Genomic DNA, 22690 nt, shown 5'->3' with positions numbered 1-22690 from the left:
TATCTAAGATCCTGTAACATACTTTGTCTGCGTAATGAAACCTTGATTGGGAAAGTAAAGCAATCGTTTTCAACTAAAACTTACTTTGGAATATGCGAAGCTACCAAAATGCTGGGCTCTTCCCCAAAAATTTCGTTTTAATTCCAGTGATCAAAGCCACAGTCAACAGTAAATGAACAATCTAATTTATATAAGCAGGTAATAAAATTGGGTTTTCGAAAACTAATAAAGAGTTTTGCGTCATTGAACAGTCGGTGGTTTGGAAGGATCTTTTGTCATTTATGTTTGAGGAAACAACAAAATCTGTTTTGTTCTGGAAAGGGTTGATATTTGATTAAGCGCATTGATATTTAGATTTTAATGTCAAAATTAATTCATAATATACTTAGTCTATGTAATGATTTGCGTGGGAACTGACCGGCGGAAAAACTATGCAAGGTATGAAATAGAGAGAGCCGATCAGACGGTCGAAAAAAAGGGAGATCATATGACAATCAATAATAAATGCCAGGCTTTTGTAGCTAAAAGAAAGAAATGGATTGGTGCGCAATTAGTCTTATTAAGTCTTGTGGTGAAGTTTAGAAAACAATGCAAGTTAGAACCGCGTTGTTAATCCCAAGGTCTTCTTAAAAGGTAATCGCGTTGTTTCTTCTTTACAGTAATTTTCAAAATTATATTTTACTCGCTGAGAATAAGCGAACATCGTCGAGAACTTTTCGAAATGAAGCAACTTTTGGCGTTTGGAGCAGCTTTTTACGGCTCCAGCAGCCTCGAGCAGAACTTTAATTTATGCGGATTTCTTGAATGTTTATCGAAGGTTCGAACATATGTATAGGTAATCGCATGGGGCCGAGTAAAATTAAAATTGATATCACGCGTCTAGCTGTTTTTCTTCGTTCGATTCACCTAATAAACTTGGATGTATATTACAGACGGCCATCGAGTGTCGTCCATGTTGATAACTGATCCACTCTGTTGGCCTACAAGGACTATGCGCAGTTTATAAATTTACGACAAAGTGAAAAAAAAAAAACAAAGAAGATTAAACATAGACTTTGTAATATGACACTGAATCTAACTACACAATATATCAAATTGTCGCAATTAGTATAGGTAATCGCATGGGGCTGAGTAAAATTTAGGCTTAATATCTCGCGTGTTTTTGGAAGTTGCTGAAATTGCCCGAGTCGCGCAGTGACGAGTGAAATTTCTGCAACTTCCGCAAACACAAGTGATATTAATCCTTAATTTTACGAAGAACCATGCGATTACTTGTTTATAATATAAGGGGCAAAATGTTTTCTTACTGATCTCGCACAAATCGGGACGACATTGTTACAAAACAAACAGAAATCTCTTTACCTTGGCAGCCGTTGCTAAGCGATTTTCAGCCAATCATTTTCAAGTAATTTTTCCTGGGGCAATTACAAAAATTAAGAAAAAAATGCCCTCTGTCTTGACCAATCACAATTCAGTAATTTTTTCTCTTATATCTTAAGAGAGGAAAAGGCTACTTTGAACAGGGAAGCTGGTTTTGTTATCGATGGACCGTGAGATTATAATTCCGGATGGCAATGAAAGGAAGGGAACATACATGATATCATCTATAGCAAGGTTTTCATAGCTCTGGATTTAAAATCACGATTGAAGTAGTAAGAGTGGATGCCGACCTGAGATTGGTGCAGGAGTTTCTTTCATCCACTGGCGAAGTGTTTCGCTTACTCTCTTGAAAACAACTGAATGACATGCCAGATTGGAATAGAACAGAAGGAAACTTGTGCCAGCCATTCTTCTACCTCAAAGGCAGAATTCCCAAATTACGCCATAATTGAGGAGAAAAAGAACTGCCTCTTCTCATGAAAGTCAACTCTTTGACTCCCCTTCATGTGCAATTCGAAGAAACTTTCAAGCAAGCAGGTAACGAGAATGACAAAGATGATCAATTAGAGATCATGAATCTCGGGAGGACTGAACAACAAATTGAAGATATGAGTGAAGGGAATAAACCTTCAGGTCTTTCATTGAAAGTTCAACTTGTCAAATGATATCCTACAACTTAAACAGTATAGCGTCACGTTAAGAACGGAAGGGAAAAAAGCAACCAGGAGCTAGCATTTAAGAGGGAGAGAAAATCGACGTTAATCACTAGTTATTGCATTTGGGTGGATTGAAACCAAAAAAAATGGATTAATTGATATGCTCGAAAACCGTACATGCAGCGTTTGCCTTTACACTCTTGAGATAAAAACTTATTCGAAGCAGAAGGCTAAACGTGTAAACAAAAACAAAGGCCGCTTTAGACTTGTTGATTAGCCCGCAGATGTTTGCTAATACCTTAGTGGGAAGTTTTGAGAAATTAAAATCAAGAGCGTTTTTTCATGTTGTCTTCTTTCGCGTAAGTCGATAGTTTTTTCCCATTTCTTCACAAAAAAGTGGGTCGATGCTGATGGGTATGAAAAGCAATGATAGGAATGATAACAAAAGCTCCTTAGCGTATCATCTGTTAAGATAACAATAACAAACCTCTCAAGCTAGCGTGGAAAATCATCAAACAATGCAAACCGTACAACAACATTACTAAGAAATGTAATTTATGTCTTTTTGAAAAATTCACGATCATCTGAAAAAGGAACGCAGTCTAAACAAGCGAAACGAGCTAGCAAGCTCATGCCCCCATAGAAACAGATACCTCCTCAAAAACTTCATAATCAAGTAACAATCTCCGAAACTATGCACACCAGTCACACGACTTATATGGATAAGTAGCGTTGTTTATATGGATAAGTACCGTTGTTTATATGGATAAGTAGCGTTATATCTCCAGTAGCAACCATATTCCAGCTTTTACAGCCAGTAATTGTAAGTTAACGGTCAATGGTTGAAATTACCTGATGAGTGTGGTCATTTTCGACCATACGAAACAGAGCTGTCGTAATAAAACGATGAGTTACCTCTGAAGTCTTGAGCCAGTTCGTTATAATTATAGATATATATATATATATATATATATATATATATATATATATATATAGCCGCAAACATATGCACATGTGTGGTAGTGGTAACTAGATCCGGGACCTTCGGAGTAGATTGACGTGCAGAATAGGACATAGCGGTTTTGTATTGACTATGTGTGCGTTACTTTGTGTACAAATACTGCATTGGCAGCGAGGATAAACGAAGAATTTTGGGAGTAGTCTTCATGGCAGAAAGAGGTCTTCCTTCGCTGGATCTCTCGGGATCTACTTTACAGGTGTTAACCAAATGGCAAAAGTGGGAGCGCGCATTCGAGTATTATGCTCAAGGGAAAGGTATAAATAGTACCAGAAAGAAAACTTTTCTGCTCTTGCACCTCGCAGGTATGGAGGTCCAGGATATTTTTCAAGATCATTATTGTCGACCAAGAATCAGAGGAGATCAAGAGCCGTACGCGGTATGTATCAGGAAACTTGATTATCCTCTTAAACTCGTGATTCTCTGGAGTGTGCGTCTTTAATGCTTGCTTGAAGAAGACATTTAGACACCGGCAATGATGACGAATCACGCATTATTCTCATTCTTGAGATAAGTGACTAAAACCGAGCTTTAATTCTAGAATACAACGACTGATAATGGTGAATTGTTCTCGTATTCTATATCCTGACTGCCGATCCGAAGGCTGAAGCGAATTAACATCTAAGTATTTCTATTTCGAGTTAATATACCGTTTGGAGAGTATTAGAAGCCGATATTAATCATATCACTTTTTGTAAGTGCTGGTATGGTTTTAATTAAACAAGATATTGCAGAAAATTGACTTGTTTTGAAGTTTCCTAATCAAGCAGGTAAATGCTTTCACAAAGTTTTACTGATCATCTCTTGCAAGGCGAAGAAATTTTTGTCTAAACACGCGGACAAACTAACATTTTCACCTTGCAAGTTAATAACTAGCTAGTGATTTTTATTGGCGGTCTTAATATCTCGGAGATACTTAGTTAGACAGTGTAATTTTTATATTTGGATAAACTGAAGACAATATCCCAAAAGAATCAAATAATTTTTTCGACGACGCAGCCGGAGTTTCAATGCAATGCGGACGAAAGCCGCGTGACGGAAGTCACAACATTTAATATATTTCTCCCGGAAATTGTACGAGCTCAAAAAATATGTCAACTAAACATCAATGTTATTTCTGGATTAGCTTCACATTTCTAAACTGCAAACATCTGATAGCAAGTTAAGAGGTTTGAGAGAAATATTCCGCAGTGTAAACTCTGGGAAAGTTTTTGACTGCCGAGCGTCTGGTCCATTTAAGACCGTTACTGGCTAATTTGCAGTTGCTTTAAAAATCTGTCTCTGAAGCTGTCCTTTAAAAGTAAGTATTGAGACAGGACAAGAGAAGACTTACCCTCTCTTTTCAATACTTGTCTACTTTGGAATATCCACAAGCCTTTGTAAATTATCTTTCACACATTTTCTTGGTCTTTAAAAGCCGATTTACTCGTGTTTCAGTCTTATCAAGTTAAGCTTGATTTCATGTTTTCTTCCACAAGAATTTCTGTTGAATTGTGGCTATTTTGACATACCTGAAGCAAATGTCGAAACTTCATCATTAAGTGCAGTTTTCGCTCAGATCATCGTGAAACGTTAACGACAAACGTAAAAGATGCCGGAAATGCCAACGTTACTGCTTCTCCAACCCTAAAATAAGAAGAAAAACAGGTGGAAAAATTGAAAAGTCACTAAACTGACCAACTCTGAGTTAAAACAGTGTAAATTTCATAAAGCTGACTCGACAAACTCACCTGACGGAAGAAAATAGTTTGATAAGAAACTTTTATAACAATTTAAAGCTTCAGTCTTGCTCGGAAAATTAAATGTGCTCGGGCATGCCTGAATGTCATTGAATGTCGAGAGATCCGTTGCGTTTGTGATAGAAAGAGGCCGACCATTTCACTTTTGAGAGGGAAGGGTGGATGATTGTGGAAAAAAAATTTCCTGCAAGCGCTTGTTGGAAGAAAAAAATTGCATGCAGCCCAAATGTAACAGAAAAAAAAGAGCATTTAGACCGGGAAAAATATCCTGCACAGCAGATTACTAGAAAAAAAAAAATCTTCATGACCAGAAATCACCCACCCAACCCCCCTCAAAAGTTAAATGATCGGCCCCTAATAGACCTTTTTAGTTTCATGCGTCATGGATTGGTCACATGGTCTGAAAAATAACAAATAACAGTCGCAGCTGTGGTAACCTAACAGCCAACAAAAGTTAGCGAATGGTTCACTTTCGTTGCACAATATTTCTACGAATTCGGATTTGTCTTTTCATAAATAATGTGAGGACTTATAGCTTCAGAATTTAAGTATTCATGCTATATTTGTTCAATTTCTAGTCACACGAATACGTGTTTTAATTTGCATGAGTGAATGGTCAGACACAAGGGGAAAATAATTTTGTCTCATCTCGATTTCTAATTATCACGGTTGTCTTCAGTTATTTATTTACTTTTATTAACAGATGTGGACTTTTAGAATAAGGTAAAATCGAAGTACAGACTTAAGAGGGACATCTGGTACCGAAGTGTGCTCTGAACATTTCGAAGACAGCCGAATTAGGTAATACTTCAGTCATTTAAGCGTTGATTCATCCGTGAATAAAAATATTTTGGCAAGAGAAAAAGGAATTTCGTCCATAGGATGTCGTTCTGCGGCACATACTTGAGTAGCTATTTCGAATTCTTGTTTATCCATTTCAAACCTCGTGAAACAGAGCTAAATAGGTCTCGTTCGTTATGTGGTAATGAGTTTCTCGACGTCAGCTAATTGCCAATGAGAAGAACAATTAAGAACAATTCTTAACATTTATTCAAATGCATCTTCACCACTGTATTTTCCTAATGAAAATTCCCAATTAAACGACACTGCAAAGGGTAATGATTTTAGTCGGGTGGTGGTGATTGTAAAGTCACAAAAATCAACAAAATATATCATTTGTGTAATGTTCTCGTGACTTAGCCTGTTTGGGCACGCTGGACACGCACGAGTGATTCACGTTGAAATGTACTAGACCGTAGTTACGTAAGAGAGAGCCAGAAGCATCCTGTGGAGCCAAAAGGTCACACGCATATGTAGTGCTGGTGAATGAACTTGCCTTTTTTTTTACGATTTTTGTGACTTTACAGTCACCACCACCCCGACGAAAATCCTTACCCTTTGCAGCATTGTTTTACTAGGAATGTTCACGGGGAAAATTCAGCGCTGAAGATGTGTTTGAATCGAAGAGATGTTGACAACGGTCCTTAACTGAATTGCTCTTGTCATTTGGATTTGGTGACAAACTCATTAGTTCTGCCAAATGGGTTTCATGCCTTCACTCTATTGATTAAAATCCTTCTATTGTCGTGAATGAACTGCTTTTAGCAAATCAAGAGTTGATCTTTTCACAAATTCGAGTTCTTTTTGTGAGAATGTATCACAATTTACCTAAACCACAGAAGGGATGTAGGGATCGATGGGAAGACCGCTGGACTTCAGATGAAAAGGTTCACGGTTTAGCCCCAGCCAGAGTTACTGTGGAATGTTCTCTGTCAAAACACTGTATTCTCAAGGAGAGCTTCACGGCTCAACCCTATAAGCTCTACGGCTCCAGGATCTTTTTTAACTTACTCAAGATATAGGAGTACGTGGGAATGACGAGCCTTGCGTCTAGTCCGTAAGATCCTATTCAATCAAATAAAAATTTGAATAAGTATTCAGCCAAGTAGAAATAACCAAACTCCCTTGGATTAAGCCTGATGCTTCAAGGGAAAAATAGCATTTTCTAAACATTTTCCTCAAAAAGTTCTTTTTACGAAAAGAAGTAAAAAGCCCTTTTGTGTTTTAATACTTTTTATTACTATTGCGATCATCATTACTACTATAATTTTTATTACTATTGCGATCATCATTACTACTATAATTTTTATAGATATCGTTATTATTTTACATTATTATACAAGTGAGTGGGATGTTCTGGCCACTTTGCTTTCGAACTCGATCCAACTCATTGTTTAATTAGTCGCCGCAGAAGTTGCAGTTTTACAACGTTCCATTTGTCATTACAAAAAAAATATTCATGTGTAATAATAATAGTAATTTTTATATTTCGCGCTTTCCATCAAATGATCAAGCGCGCATTACATCTCAATAATAGTTATTAAAAATATACTGTGATAAAATTAAAGCTTACAACACATATTAAAATACTAGCAACTATCATGATAACATTTTACTAAAAACTAATAAAAAGCTTCCTTACAGTGGTGCGTTTTCAAGTGGCACTTAAAAATCCCTAGATCTGTAATAGAACGAATCTCACACGGTAATGCATTCTAAAGTGCCGAAGCTGCGACCTGGAATGATCTGTCTCCCAATGTAACCCTACTTCTATAAGTTGGCGTTGCAAGCAACAAACCATTTAAAGAGGATCTTCATTTGTAAACTCCTGGTCTTTTAATCGACACAAGTTCTCTTAAATACGTTGGTGCAGTTCCATGTGTGGCCTTAAAAACAAATAGCAGAATCTTAAAACTAATGCGTTGCCCAACCCGTAGCCAGTGTAGCTCGTATAGCAACGGCGTTATGCGACTATTGCAATAATCTGCGCCCGAGATAACAATCGCATGAACGATGGCTTTAGTGGTATCTGTACTTAATAACCTACGGATTCCACTCATATTATGCAATTGATAGAATGCCGAGGCTTACTTATGTGGAATGACATATCCAGATTACGATCAAACCATGACCCAAGATTTCGCGCAACTGATTTCGCCTCTACGACTGTGTGACCTACAGTAATATCATTCAAGTTGACTTTCTCTAACTGTTGCCTAGTACCTATAAGCATTAGTTCAGTCTGATTTCGCCTCTACGACTGTGTCACCTACAGTAATATCATTCCAGTTGACTTTCTCTAACTTTTGCCTAGTACCCATAAGCATTAGTTTAGTGTTATCATCATTTAACATCAGTCGGTCTTCAATAATCCAGTTCCTCAAGTCATGTATGCAGTCGCGCATAGCATTTAGCGCCGCCTAGTCCATCCCTTGCACAGCAGTGTATCACAGCCAAATACAGCTGTGTATCATCTGCGTAGCAGTGTACACTTGGGAGGTGCTTGCTGACGATATCAATCAGATTACTGATGTAAACCGTAAACAGAGGAGGCCCGAGACAACTTCCTTGATGAACTCCTTGTCTGAGGGGAAAAGCTGATGATAAGCCGTCATTTATAGTGACACGTTGTGTACGATCCGCAAGGTACGACGCAAACCATTTTAATGCCTTGCTATCCACACCAAATCTCGACTTCAAACGATTTAGAAGAGTGTGGTGCCGAACAGTGTCAAAAGCAGCGCTAAGGTCAAGGAGAACTAACAAAGTGACCTTTTGCGCCTCCATATTCAGCAAAATATCGTTCTTCACCTTGAGCAGTGCTTACTCGGTGCTATGATTTTGCTTGTACGCGGACTGGAGAGGCATATGCAAATCATTAGCTGTCATGTGGTCAATGAGCTGATTAGCCCATAGTTAATCCAGCCCCTCGATTAACTATGACTAGCCGCTGCTATCTTCTACTGTAGGAGAATCCATTACCTGACGAGGGAATTCCGCGTTAAATGCACGCGAAAACCGATATTGCACGAATCGCGAAGCGATGAGTGCGATATCAGTTTTCAAGTGAAATTTAACGCGGAATTCATAAGTATGGTCATGGATTTTCCTTGAATCGCATAATTGAATAAGAATAAGGAGAAAAGAAAAGAGCAGGGTCGTTGGTTTCGAATCTAATTACCACGAGAGACTTTTCCTTAAAGCCTGGCACTTTACTTTGGATCCGAATGCTGGGAACGATCACATCGTACTTCCAGAAGCCTATAAAGACCTCGCGCGAGCATCAAATACAAAGTTACGCGCGCAAGCTTCGCGTCACGTTTTTAACTTTAAATAGCGTATGATAACGATCTTCGCTTTTCATATCACTGATGAAGGCTTAAACATTAGCCGAAACGTCTGTTTCAGAAATAACAACAGTCAGAGGCAAGCAATTTTCATAAAACTTTGAAAACAGCGATATATTTTTTTTTATCCTGAGCGCGAAACAAGAGATACGAAGCAATATCACTCAGTCTCCTTTTCAACTCGCAACTCCACGCTAAGTACATCGCTTCGTTAACTAATCAGAATGCGAGATTTTATTCAAATGTTTGATTCTATAGGAAAATTCATTACTTGACGAGGGAATTCCGCATTAAATTTCACGCGAAAACCGATATTGCACGAATCGCGAAGCGATGAGTGCGACATCGGTTTTCAAGTGCAATTTAATGCTGAATTCACGAGTGAAGTAATGGATTTTCCTTGAATCGCATAACTGAATAAAAATGAGAAAAGAAAGGAAACAGCATCACTTAAAATTGTTCTGTTTACGTAGATGCGAAGCAATATCACTTAGTCTCCTTTTCAACTCGCAATTCTACGCTAAATACATCGCTTCGTTAACCAATCAGAAAGCGAGATTTTATTCAAATGTTTGATTCTATTAAAAGGTGCTTGGTTCAGATTATCCTTTCCTAGTCCTATGCACTGTATTCAGTGGAAAAGGACGAGAGGCGACTTCAGAATAGGATCTACAAATATGTTTGTTTACATATCGGCATCGGTGAATCTCAGCGGCGATGGTTGTCATAAATATTTCAGCATGATGAAGGCCTTGGAGGGCGCTCAGTGAAACTCCATGTACTGTTTGAAATTGTTAACATTAGTACATCTGATTGTTGAGAGACAATTAATCTGAATGAGAAACACACCTAGAAGCAACTAGGCATGCGCAGCGTTGGTTCCTTGGAAGCGGCTGCAGTGGACAGCTGTTTCGCTCTTTTTAGAGCTCATCAGCACTGCATACAACCACCGCATTACAAATGTGGGACCTGCTGCGATGCTAGCATGACGTAGGAAAAAGAAAAGTGCCTTCAACAGTACATCTAGAGATATTGGTTGCATCCCATCTCGGTCATCAATGGATACCTAGGGACCCAATAACTCCGTCATCTGTATCTGTCTCCAACATGCAGAAGACATTTGGTGGCTGGGGTTTAAAAAGACTTTAGCCCACCTTGGAAGTTATGAGCTCTCATTACAAAGAACTTGTGTCTTTCATGAGAAGTTGGCTATGCAGTGCTGACGAGCTCTAAATAAAGCGAAACAGCTGTCCACTGCTGCCGCTTCCAAGGAACCAACGCTGCGCAAGCGTAGTTGTTTCTAGAAACATACCTAAACGAAGGAAATAACACGGTTGCTATTGTTGCAAGGTAAGTTTGGTAAGAAGTGCGTTGATAATGTAGATCGGCCACCGTAAGGAGTCTCAAAGCTGATGTTCCAAGCCGGCGTTATCCCTTTGTCAGAGTGAATGGAGGAATTGTGGGTTGTGTGTGCGTTTATATGCAGAAAATGGAGCTACGCTATCGGTGGGAACATGATAACAAGAAAAACATGAACAAACTAGTAGAATGAAAAGCGTTCGTTGATACGCTCGAAACGTTAGGCTTTTAAACTCTTTACGGAGTCCAATTTACCTTACCAACTCAGTCAATTAAACCAAATCATCATCGAGTGTAAGGCCTGGAACGAAAAATGGGGGTCAGGGAGTCATAAGGAAGACGCGAAGAATATTTCTACAAGAGACATTTATATTTTCATTCTATCCTAAATTAACATACATTTCAACCTCATGTCTATATTTGATTTTTGTTAGTAACATTAACATTTTATTGTAAAGGCCCATTTCCAACCGAGATGCCTTGCGCGCCCGGATCATTTTTCATATATGAAAAATACGCTATTTTCCTCGTAGTTGCGGAATCGCTTTGACATCTTCCATCTTACTAATTCGGGCTTTCAAAGTTCCATCTTGGATCATGTGGGAACAACAAACTATCGTAGTATCCATATCAGTAAATAGTTTTTAGTTCTTACATGTATGACGGTGAAAAACGTCATTTGAAAAGTTGATGCCGCCGAAGAAGCGGTCTAGAGGAAGGCCGAGTCTGCCCGGCTCGGCAAAGGTTAATCGACTTCGAGAGTCTGTGTATGATTTATGGAGGGCAAGGAAAACAATCATGGATCTCGGTAACACTACAGACATTGCTTTTGCAGAAATGTTATTGATTGTTCTCACGATGGAACTAGAGACTCCGGGGAGATTTTTTCGAGGTGAGAATAATTATTGACTGATTTTTACTTGAGATCCTGAGATATGTAAGTAAGTGATCTCATTTGTACAAGTCATTATTCTATAATTGAAATGCGTAAAGTAAATCACTTTTGGCCAATATTGGCTATTTGCTTATATTTTATTTAGTGTTGAAGCCGAACAATTTTTATTCAACATCAGGTAAGTTTTGTTCAAGTTTCATACACAGACTCGATTTATGATTTTTCAGTCTCAAAAATTTAGCTGCAAATTTGTTTACTGTGTTCTTCACGAAATCTTTGTTTTTCTTTTTAATAGTGTTTGTGAATGACTATCAGAGCTCGCCATTTAACAATAGCGCGATTCCAAAACAAAAACAAACGACTGCAAAGGATCTCGGATGGAAATGGGCCTTCAACATTTTATATAAACCGCGTGGAGCGGTTTATATAGCGTCGTATAAGGAACTGCTCGACCAATCAGATTGCTGGAAACTCTTTGTTCAGCTCTGAAATTTTACTAATTAACAATTATTCGCCGAAGGCAAGGGGAATATCGTCAAGTAATCCCCGAAACGAAGACAATATTCACCGAACCTGAGGCGAATAATTGTTTTAGTATAATTTCAGAGCTGAACAACAGAGAAATTTCTAACATCATAACATTTTAGTAACATTTATTAACATTTTACGTATGATGCACGATCCTCGCAGTAGATAGCGCTATTTAAGCAATAGCGAAAATCAGACCTGAAAAAAATCAGGCCTGTACGGGATTCGAACCACTGACCTCTGCGATACTAGTGCAGCGCTCTTACCGATTGAGCTAACAAGCCAACTGGGAGCAGGCCGTTAAGTTGATTCGTAGTAATTAACATTTTAGTTTAATATTTTATATAAACCGCGCAGAGCGGTTTGTACGGCGTCATATAAGGAACCGCTCGACCAATCAGATTGCTGGAAACTCTTTGTTCAGCTCTGAAATGATACTACAAGAATCTATTACCATGAAGGTTATGAGCGGTGCGATATAGCTCTTTAAGCCTTGAAAAATGATACAAATAACAATCTACCTAATTTCTTTAACGTGTTTTCGTAAATATTTCATATTCTAGCGATTTTTTGAGAACTTTTGGATTATAAACACAGAAAAAGGGAACTTTGAATAAACAAGTTCACGTCTTGCACCATAATAAAATTACAGGTTACATTTTCCAATTTCAAAGGCTGCCCTGTGGAGTGTTATCAAGAACAGTTTCTAGAGGAAGAATAAAAAATATTTTGCACTAACATGACTATTTTTATATCTCTCCTGACTTTAAGCGTTTTATTTTTCTTTCTCATCAGCTGCGCGATAAACAAGATGAATGGGTCGCTTAGAATCTCGGCGGCTGTATGACGGCGGCGGAATAAAGATTTTTCTCCTCTGAATGATGTTATCAATAATTTTATGATATTATCAATCATAAAAGAGCTTCACACCATTCAATTTAGGCGTCAACTAGAAGTTGGCGATAGAAATTTCGCATCCAGTGTAATACGGTTTTTGTGCATTGTTAAGGTAGAATTTTCGAAAATATGCATATATATAACATATGTTGACCGGCTGTGCTAGAATTTCGCCGAAACCTCAACATATTTTGTTTATAATAATATAACGGGTACTGTCATTGTTTGAAAGAGCGTGTTTCATCAGAGTACAAAGGACAGAGCTAAAGTTTTCAAGCCATCTGCCAATTTGTTTTATGTCCCACAATTTCCCCCGATTCTGTATAGCTTTTTTGCGTTATTTGACCCACAAGTCTTCCATGACCTGTGAAACGAATGTGAAAACGATCGAGCTCTTGGCTTCAATTGATAAAGAACAACCTGTAGGTGACAGAACAAATTACACTTGGGTGCAAAGTAGAGTTTTGGAACAAGCAAGTAGCAACAAAAGAACCAAACAAAGGTTTGTAAACATGCCAAGCGCTGTAATTGACGAAATTATAACGTGAGCAGAAACGAAAATCGGGTTGTCCGAACTTTGAAGGTTTTCATCCTGAGTTAGACTGCCACTAAGTATCTACAGTAGTGAGACTCCAACACAGCTAACAATCGTCGTGTTAAAAAACAAAACAAAACAAAACAAAACAGGAATGATGAAAAATATAACGAATTGGCATAGTGTTAATAATTTATACAAATGATCGCGGGGCGACTGCGATCATACTGTGGTCCATCACGACCAGCTCATTCTGGCGATCTCATGGTCATTGAAGTGAAGCGATTGTTAACAACGAACCAGCAAATATTCGAAGGCTTAAATAAATTTGATATTCTTAAACTCTTATTAAACATGCAGTTGCCAGTGGTTTCTTGAATGAAGGTTACAGACAAAATATATTTAGAGCGGAACAACCAATTACAACGATGAAATAACATAGGTTAGATTGAAAACCTATTTTTTCAGACTTGCTTTAAATTGATTTTGTCTTGGTAAGATTGTTAGTTAGATATTTATTAAAGGCTGATAGTTTCGAAAGATATTTATTACATTGTAAAGCGATATAGAGCTTTTGTATATACCGCTATAGAAATAAAGTTATTGTTGTTGAAACGCGGATAACACAGGATGAAATATGAAACAAGCGAAGATAGGAGACATTACCTGACAATCTGGGAATACTGTCTGAAGAACTAACGTTGGTCGACCTTTAACTAACGAAGTCCTTCCAAATTTTTTAACCCGCGCGAATGTGGAGCTATTTATACTATTGTACGCTGGGACTGGGGCGAGGCGGGGGGTTGGTTTCTACACCGGCCCCGAATTAGCTACTAATACTAGCTAATTCTAGTAACAAGATAACCAATTCCTAGACTACCAAAATCCTAAGGTAATGTGATGAAAATAGACTATTTCAAGATTACACATGGAACGTATCATAGTTTATAGATTTCATGAGTTCTGGACTCCTTCAAGGAGGCACAGCTTCCTGATATCGCGTTTATAGACGGATGTGGCAGTCTTCACTTTAGCAATGCGTACATAGCTATTGCGGTCTGGAAAGACCTCTTCAATCAAACCCATTGGCCAGCGATCTTTCTTAGCGCCTTATCGTCGACAACGAGAACCAAGTCACCAACGGCGAAGTCTCGACGAGGGACGCTCCATTTCTGCCTTGCTTGAAGTGCAGGTAGATAATCTTTCATCCACCTTTTCCAAAATGAATCAGCTAGGCATTTTGCTTGGCGCCAATATTTACTGTACTTTGTTGTGGTCTTTGAAGACATCTGGCGGGAGGCAGGTATTAGATCTGAGGAGCAGGAGTTTGCTCGGCGTAAGCAGCTCAGGGTCCTCCGAGTGATCACTAAGGGGATTTAAAGCCTGTCGTTGAGAATCATTCCTACTTCACACAGCAGGGTTGACAAAGTTTCGTCGTTCAGCAGCTGCTCCTTTAACAGGGCGCTCAAAATCTTCCGTACAGAGCGGATCATACGTTCCCAGATTCCACCCCGGTGGCTGGCCTCAGGAGGGTTAAAAGACCACTGAACGTCATTCGACCTTAAACTATTGTAGATTTTAGCTTGATCCAGTCACTCCAGTGCTTCCCTCAGCTCTCGCCCGGCGCCCGTGAAATTGGTACCAGAATCACTATGAATCTCCTTAGGCTTTCCTCTGGGGCTGACAAAACGCTGATACGCGCAGATGAAGGAGTCTGCTTCTAATGAGTGGGCGACCTCAATGTGCACCACCCTCATGGGTAAGCATGTAAACAAGCATCCGTAACGTTTCACCTGACTGCGTCCTTGCTTAACGAGGAGGGGACCGAAGCAGTCCACACCCACATGGGTAAATGGTGGATCTGTCGGAGCGACTCGTGCTGACGGGAGTGGGGTCATAATCTGTTCTCGAAGGCGAGCATTTTGCTTGCGACAATTCATGTAGCTCGCCAAAACCCTGCGTACTGCCAAGAGACCTCGTATTATTCAGAACTTCTGTCGGATGAACGCCAGAACGTGAGAAGGTCCACAATGCCCCTGTTGGCGATGGCAATTCTGGATGATCAAATTTGTCACGTGATGTTTACTCGGAAAAATAAAAGGGTGCTTAGTTTGGAATGAAACAGGATCATTCTCGAGGCAAACTCCTATTCTTAATATTCCCTCAGCAACGAAGGAGTTCAACTTGCGTGTTGGACTAGACCGTGGAACGTTCTTCTTCTGGTTACCCGACGGTCTTTGGCCTACCACAGCCATCTCCGCTGGAAATGCGTCGTGCTGGACAGCTTTGATGATGACACTCTCTGCAGCAATAACTTCATTCACAGTCAGGGGTACCTTGGGAATGCTGTCTGGATCCTTGTCAAGGAGGCCAACCAAATACTTCTTGAGAGGTACTAACCAACTTATGGCCTTTCTAAGACGCTCCCAGGATGAATAGCGGGACAGCAGTGGTTCCAACATTTTACCACGGACGATGGCGTTCGTACAACCAGAGCATCTCCTACATTCACTGTCGTCTACAGGCAATTCCGGCAACTGGGACGGTTGTTCGGGGCCAGTTTTCCTCTTCCTTCCACAGAAACTTCGGGCCGTTGAGCCACCGCTCCAATTTGTGTAATTCGGAACCTCTAGCCCCTCTGGATGCGATGTCTGCAGGATTAACACAAGTGTCGACATGTCGCCATTGACGCGGTGTGGATTCATCATGTATCATCGCGACTCTGTTGGCCACAAAGGTGTGAAATCTTCTTGATTCGTTGCGAATGTACTGCAAAACTATGGTGGAATCTGTCCAGTAGATTGTGTCGTGTATGGGATACTCTAATTCGTTCCGAATCAGGCAATTCAAATTCACCGCGACCACTGCAGCTGCCAAGTCAAGACGTGGTATGGACACCGTTTTTAGGGGGGTGACGCAAGATTTCCCAAGAACAAAGGAACAATGCGGAACACCCTTGTCGTCGACAATCCGGAGGTATAATACTGCTCCGTAACCATATTCGGAAGCATCTTAGAATTAATGCAATTGGACGTTGACAACTGCAACGAATTCTGGCGGCTTGGAACACCTGGGAACAGATATTGACCTCAAACATGCTAGTTCCATCAGCAAACCTTGCCATAGAATAGAATCTGCATCAGAAATTTCTTCGTCCCAGCCATACTCCTGCTTGCATAGGTTCTTCGACAAACTCTTGGCTGGCAGAATAATGAACGCGACGAGAACGAGGCAGTCGTACATGAAGCTTACAACTGACAAGATTCCTATACGTGTGGGGGCCTTTCCTTCGTCCATTATGCGAAAGTTAAAGGTGTCCGTCTCTATAGCCCACTGAACCCCTAAAGTGCGCTCTACAGGGAGATCCTACAAATCCAAATTGACCCCAGAGGGAGCCCTCTCCATTACTGGAACAGTGGTGATTACGTTCCTGTCATTACTAATCCATTTGGTAAGCCGAAACCCTCCTCTTTACAACAACTTGCGTAGCTGACCAGACAAACGTGCCGCTTTGTCAGTAGTAGGCATAAACTTAAGGCAGTCGTCCACATAGAAGTTCTGGTTGACCATCTTAATGGTTTCCACATCAAATTCGTTCTGATTATCCGAGGCCGTCTTCTTTACACAAAAGCTCGCGCAACTTGGAGACGACGTGGCTCTGAACGAGTGCACTAACATCTGGTAATCAACTGGCTCTTTAGAGAGATCATTGTTTGGCCACCATAAGAATCTTAACACATGACAATCAGCAGGCGCAACCCGTACTTGGTGAAACATGCCTTCCACATCCGCGACCATGGCTATAGCTTCTTGGCAAAAACGTATGATAACGCCCGGAAGTCCATTCGTTAGGTCTGGACCTTGTAGGAGTTTATCATTCAGGGAAGTGCCTTTAAACTTGGCAGCGCAGTCAAACACAACTCTCACCTTCCTTGGTTTGTGAGGGTGAGACACTGGGTGGTGGGGTAAGTACGAAACTGGTACGGCCTTCTCAGCTTCCTCCTCGTTACAGGGGACTCGTCTTGCGTAGCCGCTGGAGACATAACCGTTAACTGTACTGCTCGAAGATGTAAAGGTCGCGCTTGAACCTTTTCTGCAAGTATCTCAATCTTCCTAATGCATATTCACGATTGTTCGGGAGGTTCACTAACTTGCCACTCACGAGACAGCAGCAGTGGCCACTCACGAGCTCTTCGATCTTCAACCGACATTGTAAGCCTTGAGGAGATCATAATTATACTCGTTAAAGCCACTCCTAAACATGCTCTCCATTTGCTGATGCAACGTTTCGTCGTCATGGCGGACAAAGTTCACACTAAAGTAATCTCTATCACACGAGCTCGACGGTCCCATCAACGTCCATCCAAGAGGGGTACACACGGCAAAAGGTTGACCACGCCTGGCACGCCTCTGATCGCACACCCAATGAGCCTCAGGAACTTCGCTGCCGAAGAGGACCGACACCTTATCAGATTGTGCCCTCGGGAAGCCTATTCCTCTTAGGTGAGACCACTCATCAGTATCTTCTTTGGTTGGTGGACTACTCTGAGGTAAACACAACGTATCCACTGTCCATACTCTTCTAATATGATTTCTTCTCGCATTTGTAATCCTCGGACAGACAAAGACAACTCGAATCCCTTTCGAGTGTTGGATGCGCCATTTACGGTTGCTAGTGAGAATTCCTATGGACGGCCAACTACTTGAAGTTTCTCCATTAGACTCATATCACATAACGTAACGTCCGAGCCAGGATCCAGAGGGGCGTTTGTCACAACTGCGTTATCCGGATCTTTTCCTTTAACGACTACTGGAATAATTCTGAAACAAATGGTTTTCTTGCCAGACTCTGTAGCACCACATCTACCAGTGTCCCCGGCCCCGGTGCTCGTTCCAGTCTCTTCGGAGTTGACTGCAGGATAGTTAGGAGTGCTATTACTGTTGCTATTCTTCTTAACGTGCAACGTTGTGTGATGTTTCCAGCCACGTCCATTCACTTGACACCTCATTTTACTTCTGCAATCCATGGCCATGTGACCGCTTCCAAGACAGTTGTTGCACAGTTTTGCTCGTCGAACAAGCTGTTTCTTTCTTCTGGACTCTTTGCTTTCATGAGCTCACATTTCCACCATCTATGTTGACCAGAACACAAAGGACAAATTAGGGTAGAGGCTGTGTTCGCTTGAGGAGCGTCTTCCGACAGCGTCACAAAGGCATTTCCTTTCGAGAAAGGTGGCTTTACTTTGAGCGGGGGCCTAGAGCTCCGTTCTTTGTCTGGTATCGCTCCAACGATTGGACCGTACACAGTGTTTGCCAACAAAGCTTTTTCTTCAACGAAACCAGCTAAATCCACGAAGGTAGGTCCCGTCCCAGCCAGGGTTAACGAGCCGGCTCTATCAGCCGATTAAGACTGCAGATGAACAGGAAGGCGCCTCAATACCTTTACGAGATTTTCCGAGCTGTTAACATCTGCCTCGTAGCCCATTTGAACAAGAGTCACCGCGCAATTCTGCAATTGAACGGACAGGTCTGATAAACCAGTGACGTCGGTATTCTTGATCTGAGGGCCTTCCACTATCTTCGTGATGTGCACGTGCGCAATTATGTGTTTCTGTCCAAATCTATGGCACAAAATCTGTTGTGCTTTCCTGTAACCCTGTTCTGGTCCGGAAATTATCGCACAGTTGTTAATGGCGTCTCTAGCCTTCCCAGAAAAATGTTGAATCAGGTACGCTAATCTGGTCTCGGCGTCCGGCACTCTCTTAGCGATGTTGACCTCGAAGTTGTCTATGAACAACCAGTAGTTGAGCGGGTTACTATCAAAGGTCAAAAGTTCTCTTTTGAGCATTTCAAAACCTTGACGAATCGTGTGAGCCATAAGTTGCAAAGCTTCCTGTTGCTGTGTTAATATTCCTTGGAGCTGATGGAAACCAGTCAGGTGTCTGGCACCAATGGTGTTCTGCGGGGTTCCTGGGTTCCAAGGTTGAGCACCGGGGTTCAGCACAGATTTAGAATAGTTTGTCCCAACTTGCTCGGAGTCGCCATGATTAAAGTTCGATCCAGCTCGAGGCTCTTTCGTAACAGGAAGGGAGTCGCATATATGTTTCCTCTGTGCGAAGTGGTTTCAACTCTGCCTTGATACTGCGCTCTGAATATTCAGCTGTTTCGTAAAGTTCATCGATAGCCTTGGCTTTCTTTATTTCCCCTTCTGCTGTCAATAACGCAATCCGGCGTTTAAGTTCATCTTCTTGAAACTTCACCTCGGCAATTTGACGTTCTATTTGACGTTCTATCTCCTGGCATTTTAACAGATTCTTTACCTCAACTTCACGGCGAAGAAGATCGGCTTTAGCCTTTCTTGATCGATGACTTGCATGTGAGCTGCACCTGGAGCTCCTTGACTTTCCGCTACCTGAGCCGGCTACTGAACGTGTGACAATCTGTGATTAGGCATTATCACCATCTTCTAGGCGAAGAATCACTGAATTTTCATTCACAGGGCGTTGAACGGATTGCGACCATTCTTCAAAACGTTCGTCGAACTCCTTTTTACCTGTCATTATGCTGTAGCAATCATTAAGCGCTTCTGATTTAAGTTCAGGGTCGTCGGCGAATTGATAATATTCGTCGTAGGCTTGAAAACATCTCGCAAAGGCGACTTCTACATTTTTATTCTTCTTACAAACCTCGTGATAATTCTCAGCGTTTCGCATTAATAACTCGACTTCTTTATATAATCTGTTTAAATATCCAAAGTGACCTGCTCGACTTCTCTGCAGGGATAGCATTCTTTCACGTGTGAAGGTGTCCAATCGTCCGTTGGACGAATTTTCCATTGACATAATTCCACTATCGTCAGAAACTGTTAACAACGCACCAGCATATATTCGAAGGGGTAAAGAAATTTGATATACTTAAACTCTTAGTGAACATGTAGTTGCCAGTGATTTCTAAAATGAAGGTTACATACAAAATCATTAAGAGCGGAACAACCAATTTCAACGATGAAATAACATTGGAAACGCGGATAACATAGGATAAAATATGAAACAAGCGAAGATAGGAGACATTACCTGAAGATTTTGGAATACTGTCTGAAGAACTAATGTTGGTCGACCTTTAACTAACGAAGTCCTTACAAATTTGATAACCCGCGCAAATGTGGAGCTGTTTATGCTATTATACGCTGGGACTGGGGCAAGGCGGGGGTTGGTTTCTACAGCGAGCCTCAGTAATGACATCGTCTGCCCTTCGAGTGAACCACCAAGAGCTTGCTCTGATATTCTTTCAGATGATTTGAGTGGAAGGCTGCATCCGTCACATCAGTCCGACACTTTTACCCGAGCAACCAATCAGATTATTTGATTCATTCTAACAAGAGTCCTTATTGGCTTATTTCAGCGTGTATGTAAGAGTATAAAACATGCTTACGACACTTTGTCTTCGTTTGTGTTTTGTACGTCTCTAGATCGTGTCTTCCCCTTTCACTTCTTTCGCGCTTTAGCCGCCTCCTAAGTGCTTTATAACAGAACACAGTCTTGGCTTCTTTATTTGTTAAATTTCCATATTCCACACTAATACTATGGGCTTTGTTCGAGAAGTACGGAGAAACACTCGACTACGTCTCGTGTTTCCCCCCTACACTCCTTTTTCGACTGTGATTTGGGTTTGCTTGACTTTCGAGAACTCTCCAAACCCAACCCCTTCTCTTGTTTTTAGATGCGACTATGTAAACACTTCATTAATTACTTAGCGTGCATTTATTGAGTTATGGATTCACGCGGAGAGTTGCGCGAGGGTATGCCGAGAGCAATTCCGGCCCATCACCAAGACCAAATGTTTATTCCAAGAAATGATAAATTTGTTGGTTAGAAGCGAAAACATACGGATTTCTATCGTGTATGACAATCGTGTGATGAATTCAGCATGCTTGCACCGTTGTTTACTAGAATTCAAGGCTAGAAAATTGCGTAGCTTTTGCTGAAAATTCTTAAATTGAACGATTTTAGGGAAAACTCTGCTCTTCAATAATACTTATAAGATTTATCAATACTTAAAGAACTATTTACCATTCCAAAGAAGCGTTCCAACGTCTTGAAGCCTCGCTTTAGGTCAGCAAGTTTAGCTTTCTTTTTCGAGCCATAATTTGTTTCGCGTTCGGAAATAATGCATAGGAACTCCAAAGCTGATTTCGTCGCTTGAAAGAGCTACAAGTCTACTGTTTCCCGAGTCGAGTATTATTAAGCATAGTTCCTTTTCATTTTTAGCTCCACAAGGTCTATCTCAGTCGGGATGGAACGAACAAACAATCGTGAAAGTTCTGAAACCTTGCGACTAAACTGGACAGAAACTTTGAATTGAATTGAAATTGCACACGTCACGGTATGTTTGCACGGTGATTCCTCAGTATTGTACTGTGCATTGTGTACTACACATAAAAATCACTTAATCAGGCGAAGAAGTGCGGGCATTCCGAGAACATGGTATTGTTTTTTAATCGATGAACGTCGTAAACTGGCACGATGGTCTTCTGCTCGTAAACGGGTAGAGTGATCTATACTTTTTATTTCATTATTTTGGTGGATGAATTATCCCCTTCTAAATTGGAGTAATTGTTAAAATTAGAATTTTCGGGATTGTGATAGGGTTAAAAAACTCCTATTTTCAATAATTCACTTGCCAAGTTGTTATCAGACAGTTTGTTATTGGAGAGTTTTTTTTTATCGGACAGGTTAATAAGCCAATCACATTCAAAGTTGTAGTTTATGTCGACCAATCACATTCAAAGTTGTAGGTTACATTAAAATAAACAATTAACGCCTTCTTCTTCAGTCTTTTAATCTCCCTCTCTTTCATAACTTGTCTATTCTACTCTTCTTGGTAAATTGTAAATAGATGATACAATAGAGCTGAAAGCGTGCAGGAAGCTTGTTACTCGAGGATGCAAGTTAAGACCTTCAAACTAACGACTGGAGGAATGTTTTCAGCCGATTTCGTTTAAAATTGCGTAATTTTCCATAAATGATGCATCAAGTTGTTTCAAACATTTGAGACTTTCCACCAATCAAGTATTTTTTTCAAGTTTACAAGCTTCCAGCTATCGCAAAATGTACCGTGAATCGATGAGATGACGACCGTAATACACTGTAGAACCTCGATTTAACGAAGTACCAAGGGACTGGAGAAATTGGTTCGTTATACCGAGGACTTCATTATATAAAGGTTCGTTAGATCGAGGTCCTCTGCAGGTATTAAAACAGGCGTAAATGGGGTAAGACTGGCTCATCACATCTCTTAGGCAAGCACGGTGACCTATCTTTTCATTGTATTTTTCCCCGAAACAGACATTGATAGGGAACATTAAAGGAAAGTTTAAAAGAAGTTAATTTTCCGATAATTCCTTTTTCTGAGGAATCACCTCAAGTAATAAACCACACTTTCGATCGGTTTACCGAAGTAGTAAACAACGCAGGACGTTGGGGGAACGCGAGGAAAG

The 22690-nt window shown here is 40.6% G+C and overlaps 1 protein-coding gene and 2 pseudogenes across 5 annotated transcripts in view; 1 reads left to right on the top strand and 2 right to left on the bottom strand.

Annotated features, from left to right (window-relative positions):
* LOC111338402 (uncharacterized) overlaps window positions 1–13939 on the bottom strand; it is a 67738-nt gene extending 53799 nt beyond the window's left edge. For 3 of the 4 annotated variants that reach the window (XM_088759601.1, XM_088759603.1, XM_088759604.1), the window contains exons 1-2: window positions 4785–4920; window positions 4566–4680 (exon numbers count right to left, since the gene is read on the bottom strand). The gene's annotated coding sequence lies outside the window, so the exon portion shown is untranslated. Of the gene's footprint in view, window positions 1–4565; window positions 4681–4784; window positions 4921–6461; window positions 6699–13860 lie in introns of those variants that run through there. The other variant, XM_088759606.1, reaches the window with a different exon arrangement.
* The window catches only part of LOC148730909 (uncharacterized), a 97670-nt pseudogene that overhangs the window by 59459 nt on the left and 15521 nt on the right, over window positions 1–22690 (top strand). The window lies entirely within an intron of this gene.
* Window positions 16334–16992, bottom strand: LOC148730911 (uncharacterized; annotated as a pseudogene).

The sequence above is a fragment of the Stylophora pistillata genome, chromosome 5, assembly GCF_964205215.1.
Source record: "Stylophora pistillata chromosome 5, jaStyPist1.2, whole genome shotgun sequence".
Taxonomy (NCBI): domain Eukaryota; kingdom Metazoa; phylum Cnidaria; class Anthozoa; order Scleractinia; family Pocilloporidae; genus Stylophora; species Stylophora pistillata.
The sequence above is the reverse complement of the archived record's forward strand: the minus strand, read 5'-3'. Positions and strand labels throughout refer to the sequence as shown.